Source organism: Myripristis murdjan, chromosome 9, assembly GCF_902150065.1.
Source record: "Myripristis murdjan chromosome 9, fMyrMur1.1, whole genome shotgun sequence".
Classification (NCBI taxonomy): domain Eukaryota; kingdom Metazoa; phylum Chordata; class Actinopteri; order Holocentriformes; family Holocentridae; genus Myripristis; species Myripristis murdjan.
Window position 1 is genome coordinate 33,638,373 of NC_043988.1, and position 15,919 is coordinate 33,654,291.

The window sequence follows — 15,919 nt, forward strand, 5'->3', positions numbered from 1 at the left end:
ACACACACACACACACACGCAGTGGAGGATGTATGGATTACCAGCTCTGACAGCTTTAGCAGCCAGAGGGAACCTGACACAGGAAACAAGGTCTGCTGTCTATGTGAGAAGAGCAGCAGCTGGAGAGAGAGAGAGAGTGTGTGTGTGTGTGTGTGTGTGTGTGTGTGTGTGTGTGTGTGTGCGTGCGTGCGTGCGTGCGTGTCAGCTCCATCATCTAGTACCACGCTCTACCCTCTGAACAGTCGAACAAAAATAACATATGCCATTTGGTGGACGTGTGTGTGTGTGTATGTGTGTGTGTGTGTGTGTGTGTGTGTGCTAAAACAGCAAATGGCAGAGTGAGAGAGGGTGACTAGAGTATGGAGTAAACCGGGGGTGGCAAACAGACTACTGTGCAGCTGAGACTATGTGCACACACACACTCACACACACACACACACACACACACACACACACACACACACTCCCTGTGGGTCAATACACTCATACGGAGATGAAAACACACTTCAGACGGACTTTGTGTCTCTCACTCAGTCTCGCTCACTCTTTCAACTCGTCTTAGCTTCTGTGTAGCCTTCTTTTTTTCTCCCTGTCAGCTCTCTCTCTCTCTCTCTCTCTCTCTCTCTCACACACACACACACACACACACACACACATAAATAGAAGCCCCACTCTCTCTCTCTATAGAAGTGCAGCTCGATTTGTGCTTCACTGGAACAACGTCAGGCCAGAGGTCGTGCTGTTAAAGTGAATATGAGCACGGCTGTGATGGTGCTGATATTCACTTTGACTTTCGCCAACACATCCTAACGTTTACATGCACACCGTATTCCTGTATTATTCGGAATATCCTCAATATTCCGGTTGCACACATGTCATGTAAACACACCAAACCAGATTAAGGTCATATTCCGGTTGGAGGATATTCCCAATCAGACCACTAGCATGTGCCTGTTCTAACCAGAATATTGTGCCATGTAAACGCCTTAATCTGAAAATGCCCCGAACCGGAATATTCAGTCACGTCTGCACATGCTCGATTCGCAAGGGATCCTGAGGCGTCTTTGTTGCTATGGTTACTGCAAGCGGGGAGAACGACACGGCGAACAGCAGCAAGAGCCAGGAGGCTGCAGTCTGCCTTCAGCTGATCAGAGACTGAAAATATCATGGAGGATATCGACGGGAGAAAACACAGAAATAAAGACATTTTCTTCTTCGTCTTCTGTATTTCCGGCAGACCAGACGCCCATACACGTGCTGCTGCCCCCCGCAGGTTGAGTGTTGCATTACATAAGAGCGTGGAATACGCCGAAACACGGGAACATGCCGAGTAACATGTAAACTGAATATTCCAGCTGCTGCAGCGCGTATAAACACCTTATTCTGAACATTACCTTAAACAGATTATTGAACCGAATCGGAATATGGTGTGCATGTAAACACAGTCACTGTCGCTGAACCCGATCTGTTCCTCACTTCTGCAAAAGTAACGCAGTGCAAAGGAAATTTGATTTTCCAAAACCCTCAATAAAACAGTGAAAAAACGCAGAAAGAGTTATTGCCATTAGCTTGATAATGGAACAAAAACAAGAGTAGCTTTACCCCACAAAGCTAAGCGTGCCTCACAAGCTTTGGGTTTTCACTGTTTTACTGACACAACCATCAAACACTGGACTAAATGACTTTATTTTTGAAATTTCTGGGGCAATTTTTGCACAAGAACACCAACGTTAGAGATCAGCCAGGAGGTTCCGAAGTTTGTTATTTAATGCAATTAACAGTTATTAGTGAACACTAGCAAAGCGACATAACAGCAAAACACCAGAGCGCTGATTCACTGTATATCAGCACTCTGAACCACCTGCTGCATGAAAAGGAATATTAAATTTCACTAAAGAGAATCGAGAAACTCCGGCTTTGTTTTTGCAACACGAGCGTTTAAAGGAGCTAAAGGAGGCTGTTCATTAATTATAATCAATTAATAATAATCAAGTCATTAATAACCAATAGCCGCCTTCTTTATTGGTGTAAAGTCAGTCCTCTTGCTTTCGATAGCATGCCAGAGCCAGTAATCTACAGGGGACACACAGATGATAATCTATGCAAGATTATATCACTATACACATATTCATACATATTCATACGAATGCATTTTTACTCTCTGAACCAGCCAAAAATCAGGCCTGAGGGGGGAGAAACATGTGGGGCAGCAGCAGAGAGAGAGAGAGAGAGAGAGAGAGAGAGAGAGAGCACAACTCTTTACAGGGAAGCTGTAAGAGGATTAACTACATATGCTCAGCATTACCGTGCATTTCACTTTTCAACCCACAAAACAACCTGCACTGAGGCTGTGTGTGTGTGTGTGTGTGTGTGAGAGAGAGAGAGTGTAGGAGAGAGACTTAGCCATTCGCAGGAGTCCACACACACACACACACACACACACACACACACACACACACACACACACACACACACTCCGTCAGCTGTGCTCCTCACCCTGAAGCCCAGGTCTCATCGTGGTGTTCCTCCTCTCGAGGTGCTATTAGTGCTCTTGATGAGGATAAGTGGAGCACGGCTTCTGTTTAATAAGCTAAATGGGCCAAAGTAAGCGTGTGCACGTGTGTGTATGTGTTTGTGTGCGTGTAAGTGTGTGCACGTGTGTGTGTGTGTGTTTAATCAAATTTTTACTCCCCCCCTCTTACTTGTGCTGTAATTGGGTTTTTGTGCTCGGCAGCTCAAACCCTCGCAGGATCTTCCTTTTGGGGAGTTTTTTGGAGAGTCAGAGCACGTTGCATAGCACCCCCCACACACACTCACACACACCTACCCCAGCACACACACACACACACACACACACACACACACTCACACACTCACACACACACCACCCACCGCTGCCAAATCCCCCTTCACACCCTGGACAAGATATTTTTTCAATTTCTACACAGTCAGACGTGATGTTACAAGCATCAAGCTGTGTAGTGGTGTTAATTGGATTGCTGTGCAGCACTGCTGTGTGTGTGTGTGTGTGTGTGTGTGTGTGTGTGTGTGTGTGTGTGTGTGTGTGGTGTGTTGACAGCTTTGACCCCTCAGGGTGACCTGCAGTCCAGGTAGGCTGGTGTGTCTGCACATTTATAGTGTTTCCCTGGGGGGGCAAAGCCAAGAAAACCCATTCCTGGAATCACACGCACACACACACACACACACACACACACACACACACACACACACACACACACACACACCCATACAAACACAATGCTGGAATGTTGTACAGTAGACTCGCATTCAGATTCCCTTGGTAGAGGAGGTGAGGATAAACACCATCCACTCTTCCACTGATATTCCCTTAGCGGAGGGAATGAAAACACACACACACACACACACACACACAGAAAGCTCACAAACTGACACACTGATACAGAGAAACAGCGAGGAACTATGGTCTGCTCTGCTGCTAAAACAATTACATTTAATTAATTAAGTCCAATTACAGAAAACTGATTGATTAAAGTTTTGATAAAGTATTGATCGCTGATTCCAGCCTCACTAAAATCACTAAGATGCTCAGATTGTCTTCCTTTTCTCTGTTTATATCTTTATAAAATTAATCATTTGGGTTGTCTGGCAGACTAAGGAGGACATGTGAGGACATCGCTCCGGGCTGTGATCACTTCCAATCAACTCAAAATGCAACTCAACTTTCAAACGTTCACTTGAGGTGTTCAGCTTTATTTGATTAAAAAAAAAAAGAAAGAAATATGATACAGTGATTTGTGATGGAAAGGCATTTGCCAAATAAACCAGGACACGTGCAAAGGATTTAATCCCGACCGGCGACTGATAAACTCTGTCCATCTTTATAAAACTTGGCACAGACACGTGGCTAGCAGACACACTGGTTGCCCATAGCAACAGTCACATGATGATGATGATGATGTAGCAGGATATGTTGTCATTTAGCATCGACGGGAGAATATATTTTATTTGCTTAAACAGATGTTGTGGAAATGCACCTTCATGAAGAACAAGAAGATGAAATGGGCTTTTACTTTCTTGATTTGATGTATTTCTTGGATCTCAGTTTGGGAGGGAAACACTTTTATTTTGAAGGGATGAGGTGGATGAGAGAGGATGTCTTTAGTGTATATATTTCGCATTTTTAGTCTCTATTGTATATACTTTTAATTTTATTTTTTTATTTTATTTAATTTTTTTTTTTTGTTTTTGTTTTTATTGATGATGCTGCTGTAACGTGTGAATTTCCCAGTCTGGAATCAATAAAGTATATCTATCTATCTATCTATCTATCTATGTTCAAAGATTTGTGAAAGTTTTATTGGTTTAAATGTGCATTTACAGCCACCAGTGCAGGATGATGTCACTGTTTAAGACGCTCTCTATTACAGGAGGTAGAGGCCATGTGAGGTCATTTCATGTTAATTATTCACTTGTAATTAAGTCCAGTGTTTTATGGAAACCCAGCTAATTACAACGGGATCAAACCATTAATTCATGCTGCAGCGTTCACAGTCTCTCTCTGAAACCCTGCTGAAGGTCTCGTCCTGCTCCTGACCCGCGGGCCGGTCCGCCGCAGACACGAGCTGTCCCTCCAAATGCTAGAATAACTCAAGTGGACGCAAACACGGTAACTGGAGCGAGATAATGTGCTCTCTATAAATATAACTGCAAAGTTTAAAGTAATTTTCCGGTATTGCTCCCCAACCAAATTTAACCAAATGAGGCCCGAGGAAGTCGGCGCATCCGAGCGGCCCCAGTCCGTTTCTGCACAGTGATCTTTTGAAAAGCTATAAAACTTTGATTCATTACAAACAGCGGAGCGCCACACCTGGTTATGACTGATGATGATAGACATCAAGGACACACCTGGACTTCTGAAGGTAGGGCCGCGGTGCTGACGGTCATGAAAAGCAAAGCTGTGTAACTGTAATCGTTTTAAACTGAGTCATCTCAGTCTAAGCATTTACTGATCAAACGAATGACACATTTAAAGCAGGAAGCAAAAACCTGAGTCTCAGAATTGTTTCCCGTCTTTAACACGTCGGTGTATTCTCCCTGCAACACTGAATGCACCAAAAATAGACTTTATGGGTACTTCAAAGACACCCTGTATAGCCAGAAATATTGGTTACCTGTAAATTCAGTCGCCCACCAATCAGTTTGCAAATATCAGGTGTTCCAAAGTTTGGGTATTCTGTGTTATACTAATATTAATACCAGTTTAATACCATTCAATAGTTCTTCCTCACTTGGTTAACTCTTCAAATTGTTTTCCCTGCTTTAACACAGTCTTATCTGTATTATCAGAAGTATCAGTCACCTCTAAAGCCGCCTCTTCACTGTCCATGAGTACACACACAAACGTCGCGATGTGCCCCCTGGTGTCAGTCGTGTGAAATGCAAACTCGTACATGCAAAGCTGATTTACGCAATTTTAATCACCGTTTAGGGCTGCACAGTTCATCAAAATCATATCTAAATTGCAAGATGGATAAGTGCAATAACCAATCGCAGCAGCTGCACTTTTTTTTTTGATAAAGGTTAGATGTAACAGTATAGCATTATAAATGAAATATTATGGAGCTGCAGAGACCTGCGGCCTACAAATCATATTCTCCAGATGTAAAAAAAAAAATGAATGAATGAATGAATAAATAAATAAATAAAGATGGCTTAGAGTAGACCCCAGAAAAAAAATTATATCATCTTTATTTTACACTTTTTTCCAGTTAAAATGCTAATTAGTTAACGCAACTTCTGATGTTAAAGAAATTTTAAGCCCTTTAGGTGGACTCCACGCCTCGTTTTAGACGACGGGTGTGAAAAAAAGTTCTTCCGTTCTCTGTTGCAAGTCTGTTGGTGGAGGTAAAAAGTTAAATCAAGAACCTGCGCCTAACGCTGCATTAACACTGCAGGTATAAAGGAGGGTAATATTTCCTCCTTAAACCTTTTCTGTTGATTGTAGGGTATGATGCCTGAAAAGAAGGGGAGCTGATTTCTCCATGTAGTTCATCTTGGGGATGGAATTATGATGCAAAAATGATCACTCCTACTAAAATCTTACACATTATTTCAATACATAACACCAGCTGTACAGTGGTGCAGTGAATAATCTGGAAAAGAAAGCTGTTTAATTTCAGGCATTTTTAACTCAGTCAGTTAACATTAATCTAACCTTTTTTTTTGTAAAACAAATTGCACTTCAACCATCAGTAAAAGGCACAGAGGACACTGTCCTGCACGGCCTTTTATGTTGATTTAATGTATGTAGAAATAAAATGTATAGTTTGAAAGGCCATGTATTATACACTATATTACCAAAAGTATTCGCTCACCCATTCAAATGATCAGAATCAGGTGTCCTAATCACTTGGCCTGGCCACAGGTGTATAAAATCAAGCACTCAGGCATGCAGACTGTGAAACAAGACATTTGTGAAAGAATGGGCCGCTCTCAGGAGCTCAGTGAATTCCAGCGTGGAACTGTCATAGGATGCCACCTGTGCAACAAATCCAGTCGTGAAATTTCCTCGCTCCTAAATATTCCACAGTCAACTGTCAGCTCTATTATAACAAAATGGAAGCGTTTGGGAACAACAGCAACTCAGCCATGAAGTGGTAGGCCACGTAAAGTGACGGAGAGGGGTCAGCGGATGCTGAAGCGCATAGTGCAAAGAGGTCGCCGACTTTCTGCACAGTCAATTGCTACAGAGCTACAAACTTCATGTGACCTTCAGATTAGCCCAAGTACAGTACGCAGAGAGCTTCATGGAATGGGTTTCCATGGCCGAGCAGCTGCAGCCAAGCCACACATCACCAAGTGCAATGCAAAGCGTCGGATGCAATGGTGTAAAGCACGCCGCCACTGGCCTCTAGAGCAGTGGAGACGCGTTCTCTGGAGTGATGAATCACGCTTTTCCATCTGGCAATCTGATGGACGAGTCTGGGTTTGGAGGTTGCCAGGAGAACGGTACATTTCAGACTGCATTGTGCCGACTGTGAAATTTGGTGGAGGAGGAATTATGGTGTGGGGTTGTTTATCAGGAGCTGGGCTTGGCCCCTTAGTTCCAGTGAAAGGAACTTTGAATGCTTCAGGATACCAAAACATTTTGGACAATTCCATGCTCCCAACCTTGTGGGAACAGTTTGGAGCGGGCCCCTTCCTCTTCCAACATGACTGTGCACCAGTGCACAAAGCAAGGTCCATAAAGACATGGATGACAGAGTCTGGTGTGGATGAACTTGACTGGCCTGCACAGAGTCCTGACCTGAACCCGATAGAACACCTTTGGGATGAATTAGAGCGGAGACTGAGAGCCAGGCCTTCTCGACCAACATCAGTGTGTGACCTCACCAATGCGCTTTTGGAAGAATGGTCAAAAATTCCTATAAACACTCTCCTCAACCTTGTGGACAGTCTTCCCAGAAGAGTTGAAGCTGTAATAGCTGCAAAAGGTGGACCGACATCATATTGAACTCTATGGGTTAGGAATGGGATGGCACTTCAGTTCATAGTATGAGTAAAGGCAGGTGAGCGAATACTTTTGGTAATATAGTGTATCAGTATATATCAGTCACCTCTAAATGCACTCACATACTGATTCGCACAGCTGCACACCTAGAGCCACCTAAGATTTTTTTTCTTTTGAACCACCGTGGAGAAAAAATTGACGTGTCAGAGAAAAGATCCATTTTGATGTTATATTACAGACGGAGCGGTTCCCCCCCGTTCCGTTCCGTTGTAATGATGCAATTTTCCCCTTCAGGTCGATAAAGTTCATCTGATCTCATCTCGTCTCCTCTTGTCTAATCTCATCTCGCCTCATTTGATCTGATGCGAGGAGGAAAAGATTCATCTCCGGGATCTGAGGGGGAGACAGAAAAACACCCGAGGGTTCCTCGCCGCACCGGCTGTTCCTCACAGGTTCTGCGAAGAACCACGGCGAGCGCTCGATGGCTGTGGATGTGCCGCTGTGTCAGAGTTCCCTCGGTTTCTTTGGAGGAAGCTGCCGGGGTTCCCGCAGGGTTGTGATGGGAAGAAAGCCCACAGGTTCCTCCAAGCCTTTCACTTTTTTAGATTGTACACTCTGCATAATTTAGCGCACAACAGAATTCGACATCACCGAAAGCTGCTCCTTAAAAATCGGAAATTTCCACCTGTCATGTCATGCATATCAAAGCCACATCCTCTCTTGAAAGGGAACGGCGAGGCGATGATGCAACACACATTCGCTTCATCCTTCTAGCTTTCACCCCTAAAACACACACACATACACACACACACACACCTAAAAGCAACACTCTCCCTTTCACTTCAGCAATCACATTCCCTGCACCAGGTCTATTTTCAGGCTTTTCATTTTCCTGGCTCATTATTTATGCATTTTGTTCTTAGAGGGCCAGAATCGTCCCCGTGTTGAGCTTTTATTTAGTTTCTGCGTGCAATCCTCCCGTGTCTCCGTTTGTCATTTCTTTGCCTTTTCTTTAGCTGAGCTGAATTTCTAAAGGACCCTTGGGTTTTGCTCGTTTCGCCGGAACAGTGTGTATTTCTTTCCCTGATGTTTGCAGCTGTGTGCATGTGCAAAGTAGACGGCACTCAGTGAAGTACATACTGTCCCTCCACCAACACCGTGCAACCTGCGGGAAATACCATCTCCACTTCTGATTTCAATAAAATTTATATCAATATGTATCTTTATTTGTCCCCAATGGGGCAATTAGTTCCACAACAAAGGGAGCACACACAACAAAAAAATACAAACACGCTTGACATAGAAAAAAAAAAAGAATAAATAAATGGTCATAACTTTTTACGCAAAAGTTACGAACACCGCCATGAACTGCATTTCCATTAAAAGTTCAGATTAACTGCAAGTGAATAATTAAATGCCACAAGAGAATTAAGGTGCGTTAATAATAAAACCTACGCTCCTGTGGGTGCAGCCGAACGATGGTGTTTCCTACCATCATCCGACCGTTGCTATGGGCAACCTGTTTAGATAGCTGCATCGTGCTGCCATTTCCCATCGCCACTACATTCTTTAGATATCTGTGACACCGTCACCGCCGTCCGCCATGACAGCAGCCCTGTCTGTCTGAGGTCAAAGGTCAAAGAGCAAACGGCCTACGCATATCCTGTTCCTATCACAGATTATCGCACTTCTTCTAATCTAATCCACCTCAAATGAGCAGATAAACTGTGAGTCACGTTTTGGGGGGTTTTATTCGACAAGCACTTTTTATTCGATATGGCATAATGACATATTGACATATGATTACTGCTCAGCGCTGTATTTGTTCAATGGCCTTCAGCATTTGTCTTCTACTACTATAAAACAAGCAGCTACAAACGTATTATTACGATCTTGCTTTTAGTTAACGCAATTTTTAAGCCCTTTAGGTGGACTCCACGCCGTGTTTTAGACGACGGGTGTGAAAAGTTCTTCCGTTCTCTCTTGCAAGTCTGTTGGTGGAGGTAAAACGTTAAATCAAGAACCTGCACCTAACGTTGCATTAACACTGCAGGTATAAAAGAGGGTAATATTTCCTCCTAAAACCTTTTCTGTTGATTGTAGGGTATGATGCCTGAAAAGAAGGGGGCAACCTGATTTCTCCAAGTAGTTCATCTTGGGGATGGAGCAAAATAATACCAATAATAACAGTAATAGTAACACAGCAGTGCTTAAATTCAGTTTAGTAGTGTTTAGGAAAAAAGGGACTTCTGCAGTGATTACATCTTTAGATACATCTACAAGGCGGCTTTTCTACATCCATCATCTTAGTTTCCCGGTGGAATGAATACACAGCCATCTGCATTGAATCCATCTGTCAAAAAAAAGAGACTAGGAGCCATGTGGGTGTATTAGCGTAAGACTGTGTGTTTTACTCCTCTTGGAGACTGAGCAAAAGGTGCAGCAGCAGCTCAGCAAGCGCTTCCTTAAAATAAAAAAAAATAATAAAAATTAAAAAAAAAAAAAAGTGGGACTTCCACATCTGCACGGCTGGAGTTTGAACGCCAGACATCCCTCATGCCGTGCTCATGCCGGTGACGGTGCCAGCCTTTTTTTTTTCTTTTTTTTTAAGTCACTGGAACTGGCTCCAGAAAGTCTTTACGGAGGGAAGTGGGCCAACAAACTGAGCCGTCTTGAATGACTTAGCAGGGAGACGAGAGCCAAGAGGTATTCTGCCGTGTACACTCACTCTCCCCTGAGTGAGCACAGCACCGGGGTAATTATTTGGCGGGAGACATCGTGAAAAAGATCTGACAGCTGCAATTATGATGAAGACGAGGCGTGACTGTGTGCTGGCCCCATTTACCATTATAGGCTGTTATCCTACTGTGGATTTGGTGGGGGTGAGTTTAAATCTAGTCAATTGGTCCTGACCTGTGATTCCCAAAATGGGTAATAGCGGGGAGATATAGTGGCTCGCGCTGGCTTGTGATGTGATGTGCTGTGAACTGAGAAATGAGAGATAAGTTGCAGAAATGATGAACGTTGGGGGTGACGAAATCCGCTGTTGGGAGAATGCTAATTGGGAGACGCGGTACTGTGAAAAACAGCGTGCTGGACCTGACTGTGTGCACAAGTTTCGGCTTTTACAAACATTTCTCGGAGGCAAAGCCGCCCCGGAGGCAGAGATAATCCCACAGGTTGAGTTAATCCTGAGTGGGCGGAGCCAAAGAACCACGGATTGTCTAAGAAATGCAGCTTTCAAATGCGTACTATCACTCCTCATGCATGGCTGTGTCTTCATTGTATTGTCAAGCACCTTGAATTGCAATTGCATGAAAGCTGCCATATAAATACAGTTTGATTTGATTTGATTTGATTTGATTTGATATTGGAAGCTCATAGAACCAAAGTGGGAAGGACGAGCTGACCTGACTGAAATTAAATCCCCTGGTTGGGATGTTGGGTAACTATGGCAACATAAAATCATCAAATTGTGAGAAAGTGACCGGTGTGAGAAACTTATTTTTTCTGTCAACATCACAGCTTGGAGACATAAAGACACAAGAAGGTTCGACTGAAGCCCAGAGAGGGCAAGAAGTAAGAGAGGAGAGAACTAATACTCTCTGTCCTTTAGTACACTGGTCCTGGTATTATCTAGTACTCCTGGTTCTGTACTGGTCCTGGTATTATCTAGTACTCCCGGTTCTGTACTGGTCCTGTTATTATCTAGTACTCCCGGTTCTGTACTGGTCCTGGTATTATCTAGTACTCCTGGTTCTGTACTGGTCCTGGTATTATCTAGTACTAGTAAATGTGTAGTGAAAACTGCCATTTATAATTTTATTTATATTCTGAAACCCAAGTTTGTCATTTCCCTCACTCACACTCACAGAGTTTCAGCTCAGCCAATGAGATTACCTCTGCCTCCAGAGCATCTCCGCCTCCTAGAAAAAATATTTATAGAAGTGACATTCTCACTTGGAACCAGCTTTCCGGAACACAGTATTACACGGAGCCAGGGTTTTAGGGCACAGTGGTTACCATAGTTACATGGAGCCAGGTCTCTAGAACACAGTGTTACTTGGAGTCAGGGTTCTAGAACACAGTGGTTACCATAGTTACATGGAGCCAGCGTTCTAGAACATAGTGGTTACCATAGTTACATGGATCCAGGGTTCAAGAACACAGTGCTACTTGGAACTAGGGTTTTAGAGCCCAGTGGTTATTGTAGTTACAGAGAACCAGGGTTCTAGAACACAGTGGTTACCACAGTTACATGGAACCAGGGTTCTGGAAAACAGTGGTTACCATGGCTATGCAGCACTAGCATTCTAGGAGCCAGTGGAGCAAGCACTTGCACTGTGTTGCTTTTGGAGCTTTTGGTTCTCAGTCTTTTTGGCTCATGATCCCTTAAAACAAACGAAGTCGTAACCCCTCCCTCCCCAGAACTGCAGGGTTAACAGGCGCCTACAGGATGACCACCTGCTTGCTGAATTATCAGAGGAGGTGTGGTGTTTCAAAACGACTCTGTATTTCACAAGAGAACAGAAAAATAGTATAACATGGAAAAATAGTCAAGATAATTTTGCAGATTAAAAATGTTTTTTTTTTTTTTCTTTCGCTTATGTCTGAATTACCTTGCAACCCCCCAAAAATGATCTCACAACCTCCTGGGGGGTCCTGATCCCCAGTTGGAGAACCACTTTAGATTTAGTGGCATGAGTTCATTTTCTACCTTCAGCCATAATGACATTCCCCTTCATTGTGCAGGCTAAGTGCTTTAATGCTTGGCAGTGGGAACTGTTGGTGGAGTCGAGGCTTGTACACACAAGGAACAAAGTCAGATCAAAAATCCACCTGCAGGCTGTCTGCGGGTTTCAAAAAGCCAGATTTAACACTTTATCAGACTGTAATGGTGCTGCTTGGTGCTGAATTTCTAACCACCTCATGAATCAACATGAAAAATATGCAACAAGTGAGCATAGCAAATAAAATGTAGTCTACAAATGGGCGGCGTAGGAACAGGGATGACAGGAAATTAATTGTTAAGGGACACTGAGTCCAAGTGTTTAATCAAGCAGATGTGATGTGATTTTGCAGAACTAACTCTATTTAGTATTCTAAATATTATCATACATGATGCAAATGTAAGATTCAAAGGAAGTGCATTTTGAAACAATTTAGTTTTTAAAAGATCTTATATTTGAAAGCTTAAGACTTTTTCTGACTTTTTAAAGACCAGCAAATAAACTGGCCCGAATATATTTATTGTGCATGGACCTTTGGGAGAGTCAATGTGTGTGTGTGTGTGTGTGTGTGTGTAACCTCCGGCAGCTCTGGCCACAGCAGATAAATCCCTCAACACAGCTCGAGATGACTGACGTGGATTTCCTCCGCCAGGCCCGAAAGGCTATTTTTATAAGTTTTATTTATTATTTTCCCTTCACAGAGTCCAGCGGCCGCCTCAGTCCCATCACTTTCAGCTCGAAAAGGTCGCCGCCTCAAGTCAATACTCCTGCGAGAGCAATCTAAAGTCATCACCTGTCAAGTGTGTGATGTGTCCAATCAGTCAGCGAGGACGATCTGACAGCGCTTCAAGCTGACACTCCAGAACAGCTCAGCCTCGAGGAACCTTCAGGGTTTGTGACCTGAAGGAACCACAGAGGGTTCTCTGAGGAACCCCTCGTGCAAGGAGTTACTTCCTCATGGTGCCGCAACGATCGTCGATGGGTCGATTAAGTGATCGACTGAAAATTAATCAGCTGCACTTTTGATTATCGAATTGTGGCGGTCATTTGTCAAAGAGCAATACCAAAAGTTTGCTGGTTAATGTTAATATTTTCTTACTTTTCTCCATTCATATTATTATTAAATTAAGGGTTTGTTTTTTTGTGGCTGCTGGTCAAAGGACGCATTATTTGGACTTATTTGGACTCTTAGAACTTGTTCTGGGCATTAAACAATTGACAGATGAGATAATTAATTAATCAACTGAAAAAAGAATCAATAGCTTAACTGAAAATGAAAGTAAGAATTAGTTGCAGCCCTACCCACATAAATATAACATGTGGGGGTCTTAAAGAAACTTTTTTTATTATTATTATTATTATTATTATTATTATTTTATTTATTTATTTATTTGGTGGAAAAATCTTAAGGTGTTAACTGGCTTCTGTTTTTTTTATTATTTTTTTTTATTCATTTTAATTGTATTTTATTTTATTTTATCTTATTTTTTTATATATAATTTTTTTTTTTACTAACCCTATCCCTTTTTTTTTTTTTATTTTTTATATGCCTTTTACCTCTCACATGTCCTATATAAATTCTGACACAAAAAATCTTAAGAACAGGGTAAAAAAGTCTTGTTTCAGCAGGGATCCTCACTCTCTCACTTCACAGCAGGATGAGACGCTGAGTCAAATCATTATTCATAAAGGAGAATAAATGATATCTTTTTCTTCATAGTCATGGCACATTTTACCTGATTTACTCCATTTCCAAGTAATTAAGTGAATCTTAGCAGCGGAACAGATGGGTTACCTGCACTCGCTTCCTTACAGCTTTCCAGGATTTTTTTTTTTTTTTTTTTTTTTTAATATTCTGCCTGTAAAGGTCGGTGAATTCTGGGTATTTTTAGCAGTAAGCGGCATTTTATTCCACACCACTGCTCCAATATACAAGAGTGAAACCTGACCCATAACAGGAAGGCTCAAATTAGCAATGCCATTTCAGAGTCGACATCAAATTGTCGAGTGAAGTGGACACTGCAGGTGCCCAGCCGGGCCTCGGGCTGTTCTAAATTCATTCAATTCAAATTTATGCTGTAATATTGTACAACACACACACACACACACACACACGCCTCCGATGCTTCACTCTTGACAACACAGTGTTCACCTCTGTCTGGAACTTCCAGCGAGCGTAACGGTAGAATGAGCTTTAATTTCTGTATCAGACGATTTACATGCAACCGGTGGCAGAGAGCGCAAGGAGTCAGAGACAGTTTGCTGACAACAGATGAAACCAAAAGCCCCTTTCGACTGTTGGTGTACAGCAGCAAAGTGCTCGGTAAGGGAATTAAGAGTCGAGGAGAAAAGGGCGAAAGGATATTTTTCATCTTCAAGCAGGTGGAGCAGGTAGAAGGAGAGGATACAGGCAAAAGGGAGGTGTGTGTGTGTGTGTGTGTGTGTGTGTGTGTGTGATGGGCTAGGTGAAGCAGTTGTTGAACAGAGGAGATGAGATTTCGGGTTACAACGGAGGAAGTGAAGTGACTCCGCTGTCCTGAGACGACTCTGCTGCCATCTCCTTTTTCTTTTCTTATTTTTTCTTTTTCTTTTTTTTGGTTCCTTTATCTTTCCTGTCACTGTGCCATGAAACAGGAAACTTGAAAAAAAAGAAAAAAGAAAGAAAAACCTTTAGCCTACAGCTCCCTTCGGGTATTTTTTTCTCCCTCACCTGCACAAATTAACGACGTGCATCTCCTCTCTCTCTCTGGGTTGCACATTTTACGCCTTCGCCTTTAAAGCAGCGCCCCGGACAAACTCAAAGTAAAAAAAAATTTCGTGCTGCAGGGCGCTGCTGGCCGGCCGGAGCAGGTGTTGGTGTGAAAGTATAACAGCCCCGTCCATATTTAGTAAAGCTGTGTGATGACTCCACATGCTGTCCTCTCTGCCTCCAACCCAGATTATTTCGGTGGCGAAAGGCTGTTCCAGGCACCGGCAGGAAACAGCTGCAGCCGGGCGCCGCGCGGAAAATGCGACAGCTATTTTAACTTTCGCTTTGTAACTGTATATTCGGGCGGGATGGAGTCACCCGGCCTCGAGGTGGACGAATCTGAGCCGATATGAAAAAAAATACACGGATAACAGTCTCTGCGGCGGCTGAGGATGCTCACACGCTCGCTCACAAGTGGGTTACAGGAGCAATAATCAGAGGAGGAACTCGCTGCCATCGCCGGGCAGGCAGCCATCCTCGATCAGACGATAGCGCCGCGCGGTGTGGCCCACATCCGAGCCGCAAACATGATACTGCAAGCCAACTATTTGTGACCTCATAAAAGAAACAGCCGATGCGCCGCACTGTATTTATCCGGCTCGGCTCAAATGTTTTTCCACCACAGGAGAAGCAGCCAAAGGAGAGGAGGGGGGGGTGGAAACAGATCACAGCCACAACCTGATTTAACGTCAAGTTTTCATGCGGCAGGAAGTTTTGTTTTGCTCGTCTGAAGGTTTCCAGCTTCCTGTCAATCAATCAATCAATCAATCAAGTCATCATGTTGGAGATCAGAGTGGAAAACCAAGCCGTTCAATACACAGTTCACCCTGCAAGGTTCTCACCAGTGATGGATGGACCTCCAGTGCAGCTGAGAGGCGCCTGCCTGTCAATGTTGATTATATTTTGAACTGGGAGCTGAAAAGTGCAGAGTCACGACCACATGAGCTG

At 43.3% G+C, this 15,919-nt stretch overlaps 1 protein-coding gene across 1 annotated transcript in view; it reads right to left on the reverse strand.

Moving 5' to 3' along the window:
• Positions 1-15,919, reverse strand: part of fras1 (Fraser extracellular matrix complex subunit 1) — a 321,197-nt gene that overhangs the window by 256,888 nt on the left and 48,390 nt on the right.